The following is a 21,537-nucleotide window of genomic DNA, read 5'->3' as shown; positions in this document are numbered from 1 at the left end:
GGGGCACCGGGGAGAGTCCTGGGCCTCAGGGTGGGTGGGGAGTGGGGTTTTCCAGGCTAGTGCTCCTCCCGCCGGTGCCCAGAGACCAGGTGGGGTCCCCTCTAGGCACATCGCTTTCGTGGGATGAGGACCCCCTGGGGTTGGCCGGGTCTGCTGCCCGCTGGGTCTCCGTGGGAGTGGGTGCTCTGCCGCTGTGGGGGGATCACATGGCCGGCCCCGGGCACCTCTGGCATCCCCACGCCTCCCGTGACAGCAGGCACGGCCCTGAGCCTCAGAGTGCTCATCCTGACCCCGTGGAAAGTGGCGCCGGGGCTCGGCCTGGCACAGGCGGGGTCGGCTAGCTGCTGGTGCTCTCATCTGTCTGCAGGTGACACACGTGCCTGTGCAGGGACACGCCTGTGCAGGCGACACACCTGTGCAGGTGACATGCCTGTGCAGGTGACACGCCTGTGCAGGCGACACACCTGGGCAGGTAACATGCCTGTGCAGGTGACACGCCAGTGGAGGTGACATGCCTGTGCAGATGACATGCCTGTGCAGGTGACACGCCTGTGCAGGTGACACACCTCTGCAGGGTGTGCATGTGACATGCCTGGTGCACCCAGGAGCTCACCTGTGCTGTGCATGCCTGATCACGGACTGTCCAGCCCCGGGGGCACCCCACGGGCTCCCCTGCCTCCAGGCTGCCCCCCAAACGCTCGCAGGAGCCCTGGTGGAGCCTCACCTAATTTCTGCAGCTGTTTCTGCCTTTCTTGGGGCCAATGGACAGGAGACGAGAGCAGACACCCGGTGGCCCGTCCCTCAGGGGTGCGGCCCGGTGTCCTTGTCTCGGGCCAGGGTGCGGGGAGGCGGACCCAGACTCAACCACACTGCGAGCGGCGCCGCTGAGCCCGGCCGGCCAGGTCCAGCTGAGGGACAACAGCACAGACTGGACCCAGACGCCGGTTCCAGTCCCAGCGCCTTCGCCAGCCGAGTGGCCACAGGCACGTGGCTCGCCCTCTCTGGGCTGCGGCTGCTCCTCTGTGAGCGGGGAGATGGCAGCACCCCTCCCCCCGAGGCCGGGGTGAGGGCTGCGGGTGGGGAACCGGCGGGACGGCCACGGCAAGCGTTCGCACCATCGGATGGGCTGGGAGTTAAGTGACCGCCGTTCACCAAGCGGCCAATAGTCCTCCCAGAGCCGGGACGTCCCACAGCGCCAGAGGCGCGGACCCCGCCGGCAGGTGTGCGGATGAGGGTGCCGAGCTGGGTCCGGGCCCTGCGGTACCCCGGAGCGCTGTCTGTCCTCCTGTCCTTCCGTCCTCCTGTCCTTCCGTCCTCCTGTCCTTCTGTCCTGCAGCCTGAGGATGAGCAGGTCTGAGGAGACTGGACCCCCCAACCCGTCTGCCCTCTCCACCTGGAGCACCTGCACACCCCCTGCGGCTGCCCCGGGCGGCACCTGCCTTTCCCATCACCCTCCCTGGCTTCCTGCCCCCCACCCCCCCGCCCTTCCTCAGGCCGATCAGGGTGGGCTGTGCAACCAGCTGGGCCCGGAAACAGGTCCAGGAAGACAGACAGGGCGGCCGTCCATCACGGCGGAGGCTGGAAATGACCTGCTGCTGGGACCGTGGGGAGGAGCAGGCGTGGAGGCTGGCGATGGACCAGAGCTTCCGGTGGTGCGGGCACGCCTGGCACGGGGCCCACGAGTGCGGTCACTGGTGCTGCCTCTTACCCACCCCCCGTCGACCTCCCGGAGCTGCCAGCTGCCCCCCTGCAGCCCTGGGGCCACTCGGGCTCTGGTGGGGCGGGGGGGCAGGGAGACGCGGGGCAGGGGGATGTGGGCGGGGGGACACCGGGCAGGGGGACACCAGACCCCTGAGGGAGGAGAGGTGGGCAGGACCTGGGCCCACTCGGGCATCATTGAGGGTGGACATTTGCGGGGGGTCTTGGAGGGTGGGCAGGAGTTTGCCAGCCCTACAGCAGGCCCGGCTGACGGGGACACGCCGGGGGCTGGTCCCTTCTGGTGGAGAGCTGGGGTCCCTCTATTCACATCCTGGGGCCTCAGGGACACCCCCGCCAGCCTCAGCCCCGCGGTCACTGCCCTCAGCACGTCCTTCCGCCTGGCCGGCTGGCCCGTGACCCTGCTTGCTGTTCTTCCAGCTGCCGGGCGTGGGGGTAGAGCCACACGTGGTCACAAAGGACACATCCCAGCCACGTGGCAGTCTGTGCCACTCAGAGCCGGTGCCATAGGAGCCTGTGCCACTGCCCTGGTGCTTGGGGCTGTGGGATGGCCTCCCGCACCCGAGATGTCGACACCGATGATGCCACGGGCACCAGAGGCTCCGAAAGGCTTGTCCCTCACAGGGCGGTGCTTTCTGGGGACAGCGGGCAGCGGAGACGGCTGGTGGCAGCCGCTCTGGCTACACGGTGCCAGGAGGGCGCTGGCTGGGGCCTCCCATGCAGACCGGTTCCTGTCGTTTGAACAGTCCACACGCAGTGCCGAGGGAAGGGCCGTGGATACATCCCCAGGGGCTCCCCTCTCCTCCCCGCCTGGCTGGCCCCCGACCTGAGCCTGGTGAGCTGACACCCGCAGCGGCCAATCATCACGGCAGGCGGTGCCCGGCCCCGAGAGGCCAGAACAGGGCATCCGGCCTGGCTGCGTGGCCAGGAGGCCCTGCCCGGCCTCGGCCTCACCAGGATGCCCGACGACTCCCGCCTGCTCCCTGCTCCCTGCTCCCTGCTCCCTGCTCGTGGCTGCCTTGGCAGGCGCCCGTCACCTGCCCCGCACCCCGCCCCCGCTCCCCACCAACTGGGATGCAGGCAGCCCTGTGGCGTCACCAGGCAGACTTCAAGGTCGAAGGGGGTGCGAGGAGCCAGCGCTGGGTGACGGCCCAGGTAATGAGAGCTGACAGGTGGAGGTGGGGGCGCCTGGGAGGGCGCGTGTCTGGGGGGTTGCCGCCAGCCCGGCCGCCCGTCCTTGGCCCCTCAGCCTCCTTCACACGCGGCTGCTCCTGGGACATTCAGGGTCAGTTCTGGCGGCTCAGAGCCCAGCCGGCCCCCACGTCCCAAGAAGAGGCGATCTCGCCACACAGACTCCGGAGAGGGGGGCAGGGGGACTGTCCGCACCTCCCAGCCTCTTCACAGCGCGACCCCCCCCCCACCCCCCAAGAGCAGCTCCAGGAGCACAGGGCCCGGTGGTCACCCCTCAGGGCCTCAGCTCTGGCCGGGTCAGGGTGGGGGTCAGGGTGGGGGTCAGGGTGGGGGTCAGGGTGGGGGGTCAGGATGGGGGCTCAGGGTGGGGGGTCAGGGTGGGAGGCTCAGGGTGGGGGTCAGGATGGGGGCTCAGGGTGGGGGTCAGGATGGGGGCTCAGGGTGGTGGTTCAGGGTGGGGGCTCAGGGTGGGGGTCAGGGTGGGGGGGTCAGGGTGGGGGGTCAGGATGGGGGCTCAGGGTGGGGGGTCAGGGTGGGGCTCAGGGTGGGGGGGTCAGGGTGGGGGGTCAGGGTGGGGGGTCAGGATGGGGGCTCAGGGTGGGGGCTCAGGGTGGGGGGCTCAGGGTGGGGGTTCAGGGTGGGGGCTCAGGGTGGGGGGCTCAGGGTGGGGGCTCAGGGTGGGGGCTCAGGGTGGGGGGGTCAGGGTGGGGGCTCAGGGTGGGGGACTCAGGGTGGGGGCTCAGGGTGGGGGGCTCAGGGTGAGGGTCAGGGTGGGGGCTCAGGGTGGGGGTCAGGGTGGGGCTCAGGGCCCCTCTGCATGGATGGGACCAGACACCGTGTGGCCCCCAATGGCTGGCAGGGTGGGCCCCACGGAAAAGCCACGCCTGGGGCCACGCGTCCCCTCGTGTGCCTTTGTGCTCTCACCGCGGGAACACGCGTGGCCCTGCGGTGCACGAGGCAGCAGGAGTTTAATGCCGACAGGAGTGTAATTGTGTTTTTATTGCTCGTTCCATCTCCAGTTAATTACATAGCAACCGCCGTGCGTTTCGCTGTCACAGCCCCGTCAGCGCGGCCGCGTGGGGAGGCCCCAACCCACTGCTCGGCCCGCCCACCGCGCATCCCAGCGCCCACTGCTGCCCGGGCGCCCTCGTCTGGGCCAGGGCGGTCCCGGGACTGGAGGGGGCAGTGCCAGGCCCCCCTCCCTGTGGCTCCAGAGGGTTCTGCGCAGAAGGCCCGGTGCCGCTCACCCTGCCGGCTTCACCCCTGCCCTCCCCCCAGGCCCTGCCGTGGGGTCTTCCCGGGTGGGACCCCTGGGCTCAGCTCCGCCACCAGCCGGGAAACCCTCCACACGGCGCCAGGGCTGGGCCGGCGAGAGGGGCAGGGCCGGCGAGGGCGTTCGCGTGAGCAACGGGCACGCGTCCCAGAGCTGAGGCTGAGGCGTCCACGCGACGGTGGGCCCGCCAGCCGGTCACTGCCCGGTCCCCAGAGTCGCTCGGGAGCCAGAGCCCCCCAGGGCCGGGGCTGCCTCCCTGCACCTCCCAGGGAGAGATCGTGACCGAAATCCTTCTCATTCGTCCCAGAAAAACACGCAGACACCTATTCCCAAGGACGGGCCGCTCGCATGAATGCGCGGAGGGTGCATGAGCGTGCGGGTGTGTGCGTGTGATCATGCGGGATTGTGTGTGAGCATGTGTGTGAGCATGTGTGAGCCTGCGGGTTTGTGTGTGTGTGTGAGCGTGAGGGATGGTGCATGAGCATATGTGTGTATATGAGCATGTGGGATTGTGTGTGAGCATGTGTGTGTGTGAGCATGTGGGATTGTGTGTGTGTGTATGAGTGTGTGTGAGCGTGCAGGTTTGTGTGTGTGTGTGAGCGTGCGGGATGGTGCATGAGCATATGTGTGTGTGTGAGCATGTGGGATTGTGTGTGTGTGTGAGAGCGTGCGGTATTGTGTGTGAGTGTGCGTGGGATTGTGTGTGACTGTGTGTGAGTGTGTGTGGGATTGTGTGTGGCTGTGTGTGAGTGTGTGTGGGATTGTGTGTGGCTGTGTGTGAGTGTGTGTGGGATTGTGTGTGGCTGTGTGTGAGTGTGCTGTCCACGGCCTCACCCGCGGCCTCACCTGGGACCAGGGAGTAGAGGTGCCCATGAGGCCACCTCCCTCGAGGGCAGGGCTCGCTGGGTGAGGATGCTCGGGCGGGCGCTGCGCCAGGGCTGCTCGGATATTGTCTGTCCCGCCCGCGGCGGCCGCCCGGGGACAGGCGGGTCAGGCAGCAGAGACGTCGCCATGACACAGATCCCCCAGGAGGCAGCGCCGCGGCAGCCGGGTGATTGGACGGCTCGGGAGGAAACGACCTGCAGCGGGAAACGAGGCCGCGCCCTTCAGCTGGGGCACCACAAGCTCAGGCTCAGAGGCGGGGAACCCTTACCGAAAAGCAAAGCGAAAAGCAACGGGAAAACGGAATTTAAAATTCAAAGCCGCGGAGCGCGGGCGGCGGGCCCCGGAGGGTCAGGTCTGTTCGCATCTTTGTTTTGCTGACGGGAGCTGCAGGGGAAGGGGCTCTGACATCAGCCTGACGGGAAATGAAACCTGGAACGAAGCTGCCGGCGCTCACGGGGCCGGGCCCGGTGACTCAGTTTCCCCAGCTCCACCCCTCCTCTGCATTCACCCCCGTCTCGCCCACCCCCGCCCCGGGCTCCGCGCCCTCTGCCCTCTGTGACCTCACCCTGTGAGCGGGCGCTTCCTCGTTGGCACTTCCAGGGACCCCCCCCCCCCCGCCCTTGGTGCTGGGACTTCCCGGGGCTCCTCCATGGGCCCCGCCCGTCCATCAAGACACAGAGCTCTCCCCCACGAAGATGTCCCTCCAGCCGCCGCGTGAAAGTCAAACCCGGGTCGCCGCCCACCACCCTCCTCCTGACAGCCACAGCCCGCCTTGTACCTACCCAGTGTCGCTTCTAGAATGTGCCGTGAGCGCTCCAACGCAGGTGGCTTTGAGGTTGGCCTTGCACTCGGCATAGCTGACAGCCATGCACGTTGTTGGTGTGTCAACGATGTGCTTCTTTAAAAGAAATGTATGGATGAGAGAGAGAGAGAGAGAGAGAGAGAGAGAGAGAGAGAGAAAGAGAGAGAGGGACATTGGCTTGTTGTTCCACTGCTTGGTCCTTTCATCGGTTGACTCTTGTATGTGCCCTGCCTGGGGCTCGAACCCGCAGCCTTGGCAAGTCACAGTGAGCTGCGGGCAGGGCTGGGTGTTGCTCTGGTTTGCGGGGGGACCCACGGGTGGGGGTGCCGTGTGGTCAGCCACTCCCCGCTGGCGGACGGCTGCTTCCCTCGGGGTTTGGCTGCCACAGAGGAGGCTGCTCTGAGCAGCATGTGCAGGTGTCGGGGACGGACATGAGTTTCCCGCACCGAGGCCGGTGCCCGCGGGGCGCTCGCTGCTCACAGGGCAGGTGCTGCTGATGCTGAGACGCGGGCTGCGCTCCCGGCTGGCGCTGCTGCTCCGCGTTCCCGCTGCCGGCAGGAGAGCGTGTCTGCATCCGGCCAGCACGGCGCTGCCCGTTTCCTGTTTAAATGTCTCGCCCAGTGGTGACGCCTCTTTGTGGTTTAAGCTGCGTTTCTCTCCCGGCTCCGACGTCAGCTCCTGGGGTTTTGCGCCCTGGCACCCCTGCCTCACCGGGTGCTGCCCTGCCTCCCCCAGCCCTCCCCGCCCCCCACCCCCGGGCATCCTGGCACCCCTGCCTCACCGGGTGCTGCCCTGCCTCCCCCAGCCCGCCCCACCCCCCACCCCCGGGCATCCTGGCACCCCTGCCTCACCGGGTGCTGCCCTGCCTCCCCCAGCCCTCCCCGCCCCCCCCCGGGCATCCTGGCACCCCTGCCTCACCGGGTGCTGCCCTGCCTCCCCCAGCCCTCTCCGCCCCCCCCCTCCCCCGGGCATCCTGGCACCCCTGCCTCACCGGGTGCTGCCCTGCCTCCCCCAGCCCTCCCCGCCCCCCACCCCCGGGCATCCTGGCACCCCTGCCTCACCAGGTGCTGCCCTGCCTCCCCCACCCCGTCCCAGAGGCGCTGGCTATTCCTGCCTCCCCCAGCCCTCCCCGCTCCCCCCCCCCGGGCATCCTGGCACCCCTGCCTCACCGGGTGCTGCCCTGCCTCCCCCAGCCCTCCCCGCCCCCCACCCCCGGGCATCCTGGCACCCCTGCCTCACCAGGTGCTGCCCTGCCTCCCCCACCCCGTCCCAGAGGCGCTGGCTATTCCTGCCTCCCCCAGCCCTCCCCGCCCCCACACCGACCCCCCCCCCCCCCGGCCTAGAGGCGTGGCTCTGCCCTGCCCAAGTGAATCTTCTTCCTCTTCTTCTTCTTCTTCTTAATTTTTTAAAAATATAAATTTTATTGATTTTTTACAGAGAGGAAGGGAAAGGATAGAGAGTTAGAAACATCGATGAGAGAGAAACATCGATCAGCTGCCTCCTGCACATCTCCTACTGGGGATGTGCCCGCAACCAAGGTACACGCCCCTGACCGGAATCGAACCTGGGACCTTTCAGTCTGCAGACCGACACTCTATCCACTGAGCCACACCGGTCAGGGCCCGAGTGAATCTTCTTGAGGAGCAGTCAGGCCGAAGTTCCCTCGTTAGCCCGGGATTGATCCTCCGTGTCGCTCAGGCCGTTAGGACGGGTTATGCGTTTGAGCTTCTGGGTCTTGTGTTTTGTCTCCTGCTCTGCTCCTCTCATCCTTAACGGCTCATGTCACAGGGATCCTCATGGCTGCCGTCTCAGGGGAGCGCGGAGAGAAAACAATGAGGAGCGGACACGCAGCCTGTGATCTGAACGGGGCCCCGTGGGGTGCAGCGCGCGCCTCCCGGGCTGCCGAGCGACTGGGCTGCCGGAGAGCACTCACAGGCCCATGCTGCTGCCTCTCCCGGGAAACGCTCGTCCCCAGGCCCTGCCCGTGGGGGGCGGCCGCCTCCTCTTGCCGACCGATCGGCGTCCTTCCGTGTTTTGTGCGTCGTCTCTCGTCAGCCAGATGCGCTGCAGGCGTGTGGCCCGTCTCTGACTTCTCTTTTCACCTTACGTTTTCCGTTGGGTGACGGAACTTCTCCATCAGGATGTGGTGAAATGTGTCAAATGCTCCTTCACGGCCTGTTCTTGTGGGGCTTCCTGAGGAATTCTTTTCTCTTCCACCGTCGTTTCTTTATTTTTATTTAATTATATTTTTACTAGAGGCCTGGTGCATGAAATTTGTGCACGGGGGGGGGGTGTCCCTCAGCCCAGCCTGCACCCTCTCCAATCTGGGACCCCTCGGGGGATGTCCGACTGCTGGCTCCCAACCACTTTGCCTGCCAGCCTGATCACCCCCTAACTGCTCCCCTGCTGGCCTGATCACCCCCTAACCGCTCCCCTGCCGGCCTGATCACCCCCAGCTGCCCTTCCCTGCAGGCCTGGTTGCCTCCAAGTGCCCTCCCCTGCAGGCCTGGTTGCCCCCAACTGCCCTCCCCTGCTGGCCATCTTGTGACGATGTGGGGGGTGGCTATCTTGTGATGCTTGAGTGTGGGAGTCAATTTGCATATTACCTCTGTATTATATAGGATTGATTTCAGAGCAGAAGGGAGAGGGAGAGAGAGAGAGAAACATTAATGATGAGAGAGACTCATTAACCGGCTGCCTCCTCACACTTCCTACTGGGGATCGAGCCCACAACCCGGGCACGTGCCCTGAACAGGGAACCAAGCCCAGGACCCCTCAGTCCACACCAGGCTGACGCTCGATCCACGGAGCCAAACCAGCGTGGGTTTGCCGCTCTCATTTCAATCACGCTTCTCATTTCTTGTCTTTGGTCACTTGAGATTTATTTCTAAGCACGGTGTGAGGTAGGGATTCATTTCCAGGTGTTTTTAACTATGGAAGGCCAGTTTCCCAGCATCTTATATATATTTAAAAAACCTTTATTTTTTTCACACTAACCTGCACAGTTTATCATAAGCGAGCTTCGAGCTCCACGGATACACCTGTGGCTGGGCCTCCGTCCTTCCTGCTGTGCTGTTGCCATCGGCATCTACACCCAGTGGTCCTGCAGCCTCTCTTTTACCAGCATCCCTGATGTGCGGGGGGCAGCCCCCGCTCTCCGTCCCCAGCACCGTCTCGGTGATCTCCGTCACTTGCTCACACACGACATTTAAAATCAGTTTGTTGAGTTGCATGGGAAGGCCTCGTGGGAGTTTTGTTCTAATTGTGTCCGATCTTCACAGGAGTTTTGGAGAAACTGACGTCCCCATGAAATACACACGATAACCCTCCTGTATAGGTTCTGTAAGGTCGTTAAATCGAGCTTTCATAATTTTCCCCGTAAAGTGTCCACATACTTCTTCTTGGTTTGATTCCTCAGTAGTCTGTGCATTTTTTGTTGATATTATAAATGGCAATTCACATTTTTATATTTCCTGACCGACTGTGGTTGACGTTGATGTATGGGAATGCAACTGGGTTTCAGATATTGATTTTGTATCCAGCAAATTTGCTAAATTTCTTATTTTAGATAAAGTTTCTTATGTATGTGTATACAGACACACACATCGATGATCTTTTCTCCATTTCTTATGCATTTATTTGTCGTCGTCCATTACTAAACGGGGTAGAAACTTCGGTTAACTCTAAGAATTGTGGTAAAACACACAGAACACACAAGTGGCCTCGCTTTCCAGGGCACGGCTCAGTGGCAGTAAACACATCCACTCTGTGCAGCCATCGCCACCATTCTCTCCAGACCTTTCTCTCCTTCCCAGTGGAACCTCTGGCCCATTTCACATCCTCTCCCCGCCCCCCAGCTCCCCTCCCCCCAGCACCACCATCGCTGTCTGTACCCATGAAGCTGACTCCTGGGGGACCCCTGTGAGGGGTCCCCCAACCTGTCCGTTGAGTAACTGTTGACTGTGTATGAAATGTGACTAACACCTAAAAGAGAGCAGATAGTGTGTGTAACATCCAACCGGCAGGGAGGGAAAATAAGGGGGAAAAGCTGAATTCTCATGAAGCCCAAAAAGAGAAGAAAAAAGAACAGAGGAAAAGTACCAATAGGAATGAGGATGGAGAAATTAGGGGAGGAGCCTGTGACCCCCCCCCCCCCACACACACACACAGGTGAGTGCCTGCAGCGCCACCTGTAGGCTGGAGGAGCACATGGCAGCCCACCACCCACCCTAGCTCAGCGCCTTGGATCCCTGGGGGGCCAGCTCTGGGGACCCCTTAGAGGTGGTGCCACCCCCGGCACCCAGGGCCCAGGCTGGGTTCAGTGCCACCCCCGGCACCCAGGGCCCAGGCTGGGTTCAGTGCCACCCCCAGCACCCGGGGCCCAGGCTGGGTTCAGTGCCACCCCCAGCACCCAGGGCCCAGGCTGGGTTCAGTGCCACCCCCGGCACCCAGGGCCCAGGCTGGGTTCAGTGCCACCCCCGGCACCCAGGGCCCAGGCTGGGTTCAGTGCCACCCCCGGCACCCAGGGCCCAGGCTGGGTTCAGTGCCACCCCCGGCACCCAGGGCCCAGGCTGGGTTCAGTGCCACCCCCGGCACCCAGGGCCCAGGCTGGGTTCAGTGCCACCCCCGGCACCCAGGGCCCAGGCTGGGTTCAGTGCCACCCCCAGCACCCAGGGCCCAGGCTGGGTTCAGTGCCACCCCCGGCACCCAGGGCCCAGGCTGGGTTCAGTGCCACCCCCGGCACCCAGGGCCCAGGCTGGGTGCTGCCGGCTTGCGGAGGACTCTGCCAAGGAATCCGAGAGGTGCAGCCTCCCGTCTCAAGCGACATGCGACGCTGTGAAAGGAGCTCAGTCGCGCGCGGGGCAGACCCGCGTGGAATTTAAAGCCGACGGGGCCTGGCACTCACCGCTCGGAGTTATTCGTTGGGCGCTGTCAGAGCTGCGGGGTTCAGCATGAGGTCGGGGGGTGTCAAGTTTCACAAAGGCCCCCCGAGTCCCCGGCCCGGCCAGGTCCGGGCGATGCCCCGAGTCCCTTGGCAGCAGGAAGGGGGAAGCCGTCTGCGCTCTCCCCCTCCCCCGCCCCGCCCCCCGTGAGAAACCGAGGCTCGGGTGCCGGCCTCTCCCACGTCCCCTGCTCCACCCTAAGTGGGCTGTCGTGCACCTGCCCTCGCACCTGTACCCGGTGCCAGGTGTTGGCAAGGCCTGCTCCCGCCTCGCCTCGCCCAGTCCCGGGACACCTGCGGCGGGAGCTGTCCCCCCGGCGGTGCTGAAGCTGTGACTCACGGGGACAAGGGGGCTGTGGCTTGGTCCTTCCATAGGCCCCAGAGGAGGGGCAGGAGGGCAGGAGGGGCAGGAGGGCAGGAGGGGCAGGAGGGCAGGAGGGGCAGGAGGAGGGGCAGGAGGAGCAGGAGGAGGAGGGCAGGAAGGCAGGAGGGGCAGGAGGAGGGGCAGGAGGAGCAGGAGGGGCAGGAGGAGCAGGAGGAGAGCAGGAGGAGGGCAGGAGAGGCAGGAGGAGGGGAAGGAGGGGGGCAGGGCAGGCTCCAGGCCTCGCCCCCGGGAGGACAGAAGCTGGTTAGATAGTCGCCAGGCGGACATGGTGGGTGCTCCCTGCAGAGCCCCCACTGGAGCCATTGCACCCAGACAGAGGGGTGGGCGCCTCATTAGCCACTGGGAAGGCTGTTTGTGTCAATAGCCGGGGAGCAGGGAGGCGGGGGCAGAACGCTGCTCGGCGGCTGCCTAACGAGGCGGGAAGTTGGGGTGAGCGGCCCCGGTGAGGCCCATGGGCTCACCAATGGGCCGTGGCAGCCCCTTCGCGCTCCTGTCTGCAGGGCCCGGGGCAGGGGAGTGGAGGCCGGGGGAGCCCAGGGCAGGCGGCCATGGTGGCCTCTCACCCAGACCAGCCAGGCACCCGTCCCAGCGGGAGGCGCTGTGCCGCCCAGGGGGGTGCTCACTGCCCGCCCTGCCGGGCCCCCCACCTCTGAGTCTGCTGCTCCCACTGGCTCCTTCGAGGGGAGGTGATGGAGGCCGGTTGCTGGATGGAGCAGGCGCTGCAGCCCTTCCCCGAGCCTCTCGTCAGGCCTCGCCACCTGCCCTTCCCCGGTGACTCAGCAGAGGCTAAGGAGGGGCCGCTCGGCCTCAGCCCCCAGCCTCGCAGCGGCAGATGGGAGCTGGTGTCCAGACAGGCTCCCTTGCTGGGCACTGGGCGACCTCAGGCGAGAGCCCTCCCTCTCTGGGCCGTGTCCTCTGGTGGCATGGCCTGGGTCTCCCCTCTGCCCGTCAGGGGCTTGGCATCTGGGTGGTCTGGGAGTTTAGGGGCACGAGGGTGGCAGGAGGCCTGCAAAGGGGTGAATCTGCGTCCCCATGTGAAGTTCTGTCTTCTCCAGCCTCTGCCACGCCCCCTTTTCCTGGGGAGTCCCCCAGCCACGCTGAGCCCGTTGAGGGGATCCAGGGGCCTGGCCACGGGAGGACGCGCACCCCTCGCTGCACACCCATCTCTGGCGCCCGAGCTCCGTGCCAGGTGCTGCGACGGGGGCCTGAGACCCATGGGGAGCTCGCCAGGCTCCCGGCCAGGCGGAGGCAAGTGGTCACGTGACTAACCATCTGGTGGGGCTGGGACCACCGGGCCTGCCCAGCTCCCCCCCCCCCCCGACCTCGGGCTATGCCTGCAGGGCAAGGCTGATGCCTCCCGCCACCGCCTCCCCCCACGCCTCCTCCTCCAGGCTGCGTGCCACCCCCACGCCTCCTCCTCCAGGCTGCGTGCGGGGCAGTCCCTCAGGACCCCGGCGTGAGTCAGGCCAGCTCCCTCTCTCTCCACCTACACACACTTCACGTCACCTTGAACCTGCCCACAGCCCTGCCTTCAAGGGCCCAGGGTGGGGAGCCAGAGGAGGCCAACCTGGAACTGTTTTAAAAAAATATTTTTACTGATTTCAGAGAGGAAGGGGGAGGGAGAGAGAGAGAGATAGACACATCAGTGATGAGAGGACCATGGATCGGCTGCCTCCTGCACGCCCCGCACTGGGGATGGAGCCCTCACCCGGGCCTGTGCCCTGACCGGGAATCGAACCCTGACCTCCTGGCTCATAGGTCGATGCTCACCCACTGAGCCACACTGGCTGGGCTGGAAATGGTTTTTATGTGACAAAAGCTGGTATTTAAAAGGCGTTGGCCAGGCGGCACCTCTCTCCCTGTCACGGCCTGCTGTGGATAAGCAGCAGCGATGCGCTCGGGACAAAGTCTGACAGTGAGCACATCACGGGGCTTCCTGCTCCCTTCCCTGGAGGAAGGGCCCACAGACACCCTGCACGGTGCATGGCCAAGCCCCACCCCGACCCCAGCCTCTGCGTCACACCTGAGGCCTCCGGGGCCAGCGTCTCTCCAGATGGAGATTTCTGTCTGCTGCCTGTCCTTTTCTGCTGGGACCCTGGCATTGGACTGGGCCGTGGGTTCGGGTTTGGGTGGATGCAGCCAGGAGCGGCTGTGGTGAGGGCCATGGCTGCGGGCGCTGGCCTCCAGCTGCCCCCGTGTCCAGGGAGCAGGTGTGGGCTTTGCGGGTCCCCTCCCCGCCCCTCCCCGCACCCCGCAGCCCGCTGTCCGTCCCCCGGGCAGTGCTGGCCGAGTCAGCAGGTCAGCTGGGGGGGGAGCTATGTCCCCACCACGGCTCAGGGGGCCCTACCGTCCAGGGCCCGCCGGGAGCTCGGGGAATGAGCGTGCGGGCTGGGCGGCCCGTGACACGCGGTGCCGGGAAATTCATGGTCACTGCCGCCCACCGAGTGTCAGATGAACCGGGACGCGGCGGAGCTGAGCTGAAATACTGCCCGTGTTTCCAGTGGCTCCGGGTTATTGAACCGCCCGCCGGCAGAGGGGGCGGAGGCGGAGTGGCCGCAGCGAGCAGACTGTCTGCATCTGTGACTGTGACTGTGGCTGAGGGAGGGGGGCTCTGAGGCAACAGGTCCCGGTGCCAGGCCCGCCCCCGGCCCTGCTGGGTGGGTCGGGCATCGGCAGCCAGGGGGGCCCCAGCACCTGCGACAGCCCCCCTATCATCCCAGCTCGGGGACCCGACCCCGGCCGGCCCAGGGCACCACGGTCACAGGAGGCGACGCGGAGCTGGTCCCAGGGCAGGCAAGGTGTATGCTCCTTCTCCATCCGGGGCCCTCAGACCCAGCCCCGACCTCCCGCTGCCCTGGCCACCCGCCGCCTGCCTCCCTCGGCCCCACCCCGGCAGCCCCACATCGCCTCCTGATGTTCTTCTTTACCCACCTGAGTTCTCAGAACAGCTGCTCCCTGAGCCCCATCCATCACCGGCCTTAATTAAAGGAGCGCTGAGCGCCTCCCCCGTGGATCTCCACAGCAAATGTTTGTTTTGTGTCGTCAATTAAGGAACAGCAGGCCTGGCAGGAAGCCCTGCACCGTCCTGAGGGCCGCACCCCGCTGGGGCGCAGGAAGGGGTGCTGAGAGGGTGGGAGGGAGCCCGTGGGGGGCGGGACTGGAGGGGGGGGCGAGTGCTGACTCCCCTGGCCGTGAGGGGGCCACAGGCTGCTCCCGAGGAGGTGGGTCTGGACGGGGCAGGGGGGAGGGGACAGGAGAACAACGACAGACAGGGTCCAGCTGGGCCCGAGGGGCGCCGGGCGGGCTGGACGCCGGGTGTAGGGAGTGGAGCCCCGGTTCCCCGTCTGTGCTCGCCGCCCGGAAGGCGGGGGCTGGGAACCCATCGGAGCCGGGCACCAGGTGGGCCCTGGGAGCTGCTCAGGGCTGGGCGGCGGCTCAGGAGCTGCGTGCGGCCGGGCCCGCTGTCTGCACGGAGCAGCGCTGGGACCCTGAGCAGCTCCCGGGGCGAGGCCGGAGGCCGGGAAGGAGGCCCTTCCAGTGGGGGGGGGGGGGCGCACAGGAGTCCGGGCCCCCTTACCGGACAGGGGACAGGGTGCAGTGGGCGTGGGGTCGGAGCCAGAGGGACGGGACTTGGGGGCCAGAGCTGGATGGGCCTGGGGAGGAGCAGGTGGAAAAGGCTTTCGGATCCTAGAACTGGCCCCTTCCCGCATGTGCAGGGCCCGCCTTCGCCTCCCAGTCGGCACATGCCCAGCTGTCCTGGGTCACTCGCCAGGCTGGTGAGCTGCGCTGTGAGGTGGGGTCCTGCCTCTTCCATCTGCCGTTCGGTCCCCATCCCACTGGATGAGGCTCTGGGGCCAGCCCTGTGGGAATCAGTCTTCTGTGGGCCCCCTTCTCGCCGTCCACTGCAGTGGCCACCACCCAACCACCACCCAGCCACCACCCAACCACCACCCGGCCACCACCCAACCACCACCCAGCCACCACCCAGCCACCGCCCAACCACCACCTGGCCACCACCCAGCCACCACCCAACCACCACTCAGCCACCACTCAGCCACCACCCAACCACCACCCAACCACCACCCAGCCACCACCCAACAACCACCCAACAACCACCCAACCACCACCCAGACACCACCCAACAACCACCCAACAACCACCCAGCCACCACCCAACAACCACCCAACAACCACCCAACAACCACCCAACAACCACCCAACCACCACCCAACCACCACTCAGCCACCACCCAACCACCACTCAGCAACCACCCAACAACCACCCAACAACCACCCAACCACCACCCAGACACCACCCAACAACCACCCAACCACCACTCAGCCACCACACAACCACCACCCAACCACCACTCAGCCACCACACCAGCCACCACCCAACCACCACCCAGCCACCACCCGGCCCCTGCTGTGCCTCCCTGGGCCACTCCTTCTCCCTGCAGCAGTGGGGCCCCCTCTCAACATGGCTCCCTCTGTCCCGTGTGGCCCAGGACGTGCTCGGCCGCTCTTGGCGCTGAAACTGCCTCACCCATGGCCCTTGGGAGTGACCGAGGGGCCACTGACCACTGTGCAGGGACAACAGGAGCCCTCAGGGCGGTTCCAGGGAGCTGGGGTGCTCATCACCCTCTCGGTTCCATGGGGTTGTTTGTCCTTCACCAGCTGGGTTAGGGTTAGGGTTAGGGTGAGGGTGAGGGTGAGGGTTAGGGTTAGGTTTAGGGTGAGGGTTAGGGTTAGGGTTAGGGTTAGGTTAGAGGTTAGGGTTAGGGGTTAGGGTTAGGGTTAGGTTAGCATTAGGAACAGGTTGGTCAGCCTGTTGCAGAGTTAAGGTTAGGGTTAGGGTTAGGGTTAGGGTTAGAGTTTGGGCTAGGGTTACGGTTAGGTTAGGTTGGGGTTAGGGTTAAGATTAGGGTTAGGTTAGGGGTTAGGTTTAGGGTTAGGGTTAGGTTAGCATTAGGAACAGGTTGGTCAGCCTGTTGCAGAGTTAAGGTTAGGGTTAGGGTTAGTGTTAGGGTTAGGGTTAGTGTTAGGGTTAGGGTTAGGTTAGCGGTTAGGGTTAGGTTAGCATTAGGAACAGGGTTAGGGTTAGGGTTAGGGTTAAGGTTAGGGTTAGGGTTAGAGTTTGGGTTAGGGTTAGGGTTAGGTTAGGTTAGGGTTAGGTTTGGGTTAGGGTTAGGTTAGGGGTTAGGGTTAGGGTTAGGGTTAGGTTAGCATTAGGAACAGGGTTAGGGTTAGGGTTAGGGTCAGGGTTAGGGTTAGGGTTAGGGTTAGGGGTTAGGGTTAGGGTTAGGGTTAGGTTAGCATTAGGAACAGGGTTAGGGTTAGGGTTAGGGTTAGGTTAGCATTAGGAACAGTGTTAGGGTTAGGGTTAGGGTTAGGGTTAGGGTTAGGTTAGCATTAGGAACAGTGTTAGGGTTAGGGTTAGGGTTAGGGGTTAGGGTTAGGGTTAGGGTTAGGGTTAGGGTTAGGTTAGCATTAGGAACAGGGTTAGGGTTAGGGTTAGGGTCAGGGTTAGGGTTAGGGTTAGGGTTAGGGGTTAGGGTTAGGGTTAGGGTTAGGTTAGCATTAGGAACAGCGTTAGGGTTAGGGTTAGGGTCAGGGTTAGGGTTAGGAACAGGGTTATTGTTAGGGTTAGGGTTAGGGTTAGGTTAGCATTAGGAACAGGGTTAGGGTTAGGGTTAGGTTAGCATTAGGAACAGGGTTAGGGTTAGGGTTAGGGTTAGGGTTAGGTTAGGGTTAGGAACAGGGTTAGGGTTAGGGTTAGGGTCAGGGTTAGGGTTATGGTTAGGTTAGCATTAGGAACAGGGTTAGGGTTAGGGTTAGGGTTAGGGTTAGGTTAGGGTTAGGGTTAGGGTTAGGGTTAGGGTCAGGGTTAGGGTTAGGTTAGGGTTTAGGGTTAGGGTTAGGGCTAGGTTAGCATTAGGAACAGGGTTAGGGTTAGGGTTAGGGTCAGGGTTAGGGTTAGGGTTAGGGTTAGGAACAGGTTGGACCGCCTGTTGCAGGAGGCTTCCTCGTTGTGTGTTATCTCAATGGGGAGAAGATTAGGGTTCAATGATGAACATTAAAGGCAACACAAAGCACTGTGGGTAAGGGAGAAAGTGGGTGATTTGATCCACATTCAACTTGGATCTTGTGTTCGTTATCGATGCCACTCGGAGCGAAGGCAGAGACCCCATTGCTGCGAATGGTGACCGTCCTGCCGGCAGGCACAGAGGCTGTGTTTTCTTCCCGCAGCCTCCCACATGGGGGTACAAGGAGGAGCCGGGCCCTGGCCCTCGCAGCACAGGCCTGTTCCGGTGGCTCCTTCTGGAGCTGGTCCTGCCAGAGCCCTGAGGGAGAGGTGCAGGGCCCCGCTGGGCCCCCCGGGCCAGTGCCCCCCTCGGGGCCTTTGGGGGTGAACTTGGGCCAGATGAGCTCCCAGCCCAGAAGCAGCTCTGGCCTTGGGGCCCCGGGAATGGCCTCCCTGGTGCCTGAAGCCCCTGGGAGATGAGCGGTGGGGGGCAGGTTCCGGGCAGCTATGGCGCCCATGTCTGTGCCCCTGTGACTTCCATGGGGTTGCAAGAGTTGCTCTCTGCCCTCCCTACCCCATCCTGCTCTGGTCCCTTTTCTCAGGGTGTGTTTGTGGGGTCCTGGGCACCTGAGCTCTGCCCTGTGTCGGGGGTCTGGGCGCTGGCATCCGGGGCTCCCAGCACACCCGCTTCATTTGTAGCCGGGGGCCACTGTGACCACAGACTCTTCCTCTAGAACATGCCTGTCAACACCTGCCCTTCTCCACGCTCAGCCTGGGTCTGACAGTCCTTCCTCTGCCTCTGTGACTCCTGGCCACTCAGGCCCAACTCCAGGGCTGACCCACTCAGGTGCCCGCCCACCTGCAGGGCCCAGGTGATCACCCAGGCACCCCGAGGCCAGGCCCCTCCCCCACAGGGAGAGCATGAGCTCCCTGCCCCCTGCCCTCCCCCAGAGCAGAGCCCAGCACCAAACCCCCTCCTGGGCCCAGGTCCCCCGCCCCTGAGCCTCCACTGGGTTCTGGCCCTGGGCTGCCAGGAGCCGGGCCTCCCCCTGCAGAGGGTGTGAGGGAGGACAGTGGCAGGATTGGGAGGTTGTACATGGGGCTCCTCCCCTCTCAGTCCCCTCCCCCTCCCCCACTCCCCAGCCCCCTTGCCTCCCCACCCCCGCGTGTGAATATGGATTTGTGCCCTCGGACAGGGGGTGGCAGACTGGGCCTAATTAGTGCTACCGACTGCCTCCCCGGCCCTGAGAGCTGGGGCGCATCAAAGGGGACCCCGCTAATCCCTCTTCCAAGGCCAGCACTGCCCGCTCCCCTCCCCCCAGCGCGGCTCTGAAGGCGGCCACAGAGTCTTGGCTATTTAATTAGGACGGAAAGTCCCCCCAACCCTGGGAAATGATTTAATTTCAATATTTCCTTTGCTGAGCATTAGCCAGCCCCTCCCCCCCGCACCCCCCTCCAAAGCCTTCCATCTGCAGCTGAGCCCATCCCCCCATGGCCGTGCCTCCCTCTCATTCCCTGTTAGTGCTCAGGGCCGCGCGGGGCTGGGGCTGGGCTGGCGCATCTCTGCCAGGGCCCCCCTGGCTGCTCGTCCCGCCAGCCTGGCCTCCTGCCCACCCCGGAGCCCTTGGCCAAGCAGTTTCCTTTCCTGGCACTCACACCCCCGGGCAGGTGCCCCCCAGGCAGGTGCCCCCAGGCAGGTAACCAGGGAGGTGAGGGCCTCCCCTGAGACCTGGGCCTCAGGCCGCACTCACAGCCTTCACGTGCTGGGCCGCCTGCTGGGACGCTGCTCACAGCCTGTGCATGTGTGAGAGCACGCACATGGGTAAGGGTGTGCAGGTAGCGTGCCGTGTGCTTGCACAGCTGTGTCAGTATGCACGTGTGATGGTGTGTCCATATGCATGTGTATGTGTGTGCATGTACTGCATGCATATGTAGTGTGCAAGGGTGTATGTGTGTGCACCTGTCCACGTGTGCATGTTTGTGTGTCTGTGTGTGCGTGTGCATGCATGTTTGTGTCTCTGTGTGCATATACATATGTATATGCACGTGTGGTTGTGTGCCTATGTGTGTAAAGCCATGTGCATATCTCTGTGTGCACATACATCACACGTGCATTGTGTGGCCATGTGCGTGTGTCTGGGTGCACATGCACATATGTGAGTGTGACCATGTGCACATGCATCATATGTGTGTGACCATGTGCGTGTCTGTGTGCACATGCATTATGTGTGTGTGGCCATGTGCACATGCATCATATGTGTGTGACCATGTGCGTGTCTGTGTGCACACACATCACATGTGCATTGTGTGGCCATGTGCGTGTCTCTGGGTGCACATGCACATATGTGAGTGTGTACCCGGCTAGACTGGGAGCTCCCTGAGGCCCGAGCCTGGCTTCTCGCACTTCCATTTAACAACTGGGTGCTGGTGTCCACCACTCACCTGTCCAGGGCCGCCCAGCAAAGCCCATGCCGGTGCTGCAGGAACGCTGGGCAATGCGCGCAGGCGCGGGACTGGGGGCCTGGGGCGGGGCTCTGACCCTGGCCCTCTCCTGACTCAGTTTCCACAGTTGTACGTGCACACCCGTCCCCAAGATCAGCTCCCAGCAGCCAGAAGCGGAGTGAGGCTGGCTTTGTGGGGACCTCGGGAGCAGTGCCCCCCCCCCAAGTCCCCCACCTGGTCCCAGGCTCCACTTGGCACCGGCCACCGGCCCTGGGCGTGCTCAGCACCCCCCCCCCGCTGGTCCCCATCTTCTTCCACTCCATCCGCAGCAGCTGGGGCTCCCGCAGCCACGCAGACGGCTAATGAGGGGGGTCGGCCGGCTGGGCGGCTCCTCCAGGGCACTCGCCCCCCTGAGTGATTCCTTAAAAGGGAAATTCTAACCTTAAAGGGCCCTTTGAACTCGCCAGGAGTGAACAAGCAGGGCCCGCTGCTCCTCTGAGCAGAGGAGCTGAGATTAGAGACAAGATTGATTCCCGCCTCCTGGCTCACAACCTGTGCGGCGCCCGTCCTGGCCGCGAGCGTCCGGCTAACAAATCACCAGCATTGTTATTCTCCCTCCCGCCCATCCCCCGCGCCAGATTTATGCCTTTTCCGGACAAAAACTGGCTTTGCAGACAGGCGCCCGCGCAGCCTTCGCGGCATTGAGCGCTGGCGGTATTGATCCCTCATCTGGCCAGCTCACCTCCACGAATCCCCACGCCCCGGGGGTGCAACTCAGGCTCCGGGGCCTGGCCCTGGCCCTGGCCCTGGCGAGCTCTCCAGCTCCAGGCCTGTCACCACCCGCCCCCAGGCACCACCCCTCAGCTGGCCGTCTGTGTACACAGGGTCAGTGTACGGCCGGCCTGGCCCCCAATGGTCACTCCATAGATACTTGATGCAAGAGTGACTGTGTGAGCAAGCAAATGAACGAATGAGTGAGTGTGAGTAAATGAATGTGTGAATGAGGGAGAGTGAACGAGTGAATGAATGAGTGCATGCATGAATGAATGAGTGAGTGAATGAATGAATGAGTGCATGAATGAGTGAGTGAGTGAATAAGTAAATGATTGAATGAGTGAGTGAATGAGTAAGTAAATGAATGAGTGAGTGAGTGCATGAATGAATGAATGAGTGAATGAGTAAGTGAATGAATGAGTGAGTGAGTGAATGAATGAAAGTGTGAATGAGGGAGAGAGAACAAGTGAATGAATGAGTGCATGAATGAATGAATGAGTGCATGAATGAATGAATGAGTGCATGAATGATTGAGTGAATGATGAATGAATGAGTGAGTGAGTGAATGAATGAGTGAGTGAGTGAATGAATGAATGAGTGAGTGAATGATTGAGTGAGTGAATGATGAATGAATGAGTGAGTGAGTGAGTGAGTGAGTGGCTGTATCACTGGAAATAGAACCAGGGACTCTCCCAGCTGGTGGGAGGCGGACTGTGTGATCCTCTGGGCTGGGGCCCCCTCAGGGGTGCCTCTCTCTGCCCCTCCCCTGATGCCCGGAAGGCCTTGGGGCTCCCGGAGACCCCTGACTCCCCTGCCCAGGGCGCCCCCGTCTTCCCGCCGGAGCTGGGGGCGGACGTGCACAGACCCCGCGACCCGGGGTCTCACGAAGCTCCTCTAGGTGCCCGCATCGCTCTCCCAGGGACGGAGGCGCCAACCAGCCACGGAAGCCCATTCGGCGCCCGCAGGCCGTTGGGTGCCCCGTCCAGAGAAAGCCGCGTGCGGTTAACGCGGAGGGGCACCGGACGCGAGGCCGTGGCTGTGATCCCCGGGGTGCGCCCGCCCAGGCCTCCTGGCACCGCCGGGTCGCGGGCAGCGCGAGCGCAG

The sequence above is a fragment of the Myotis nattereri genome (assembly GCF_964212035.1).
Source record: "Myotis nattereri genome assembly, chromosome: 1".
Classification (NCBI taxonomy): Eukaryota; Metazoa; Chordata; class Mammalia; order Chiroptera; family Vespertilionidae; genus Myotis; species Myotis nattereri.
The sequence above is the reverse complement of the archived record's forward strand: the minus strand, read 5'-3'. Positions refer to the sequence as shown.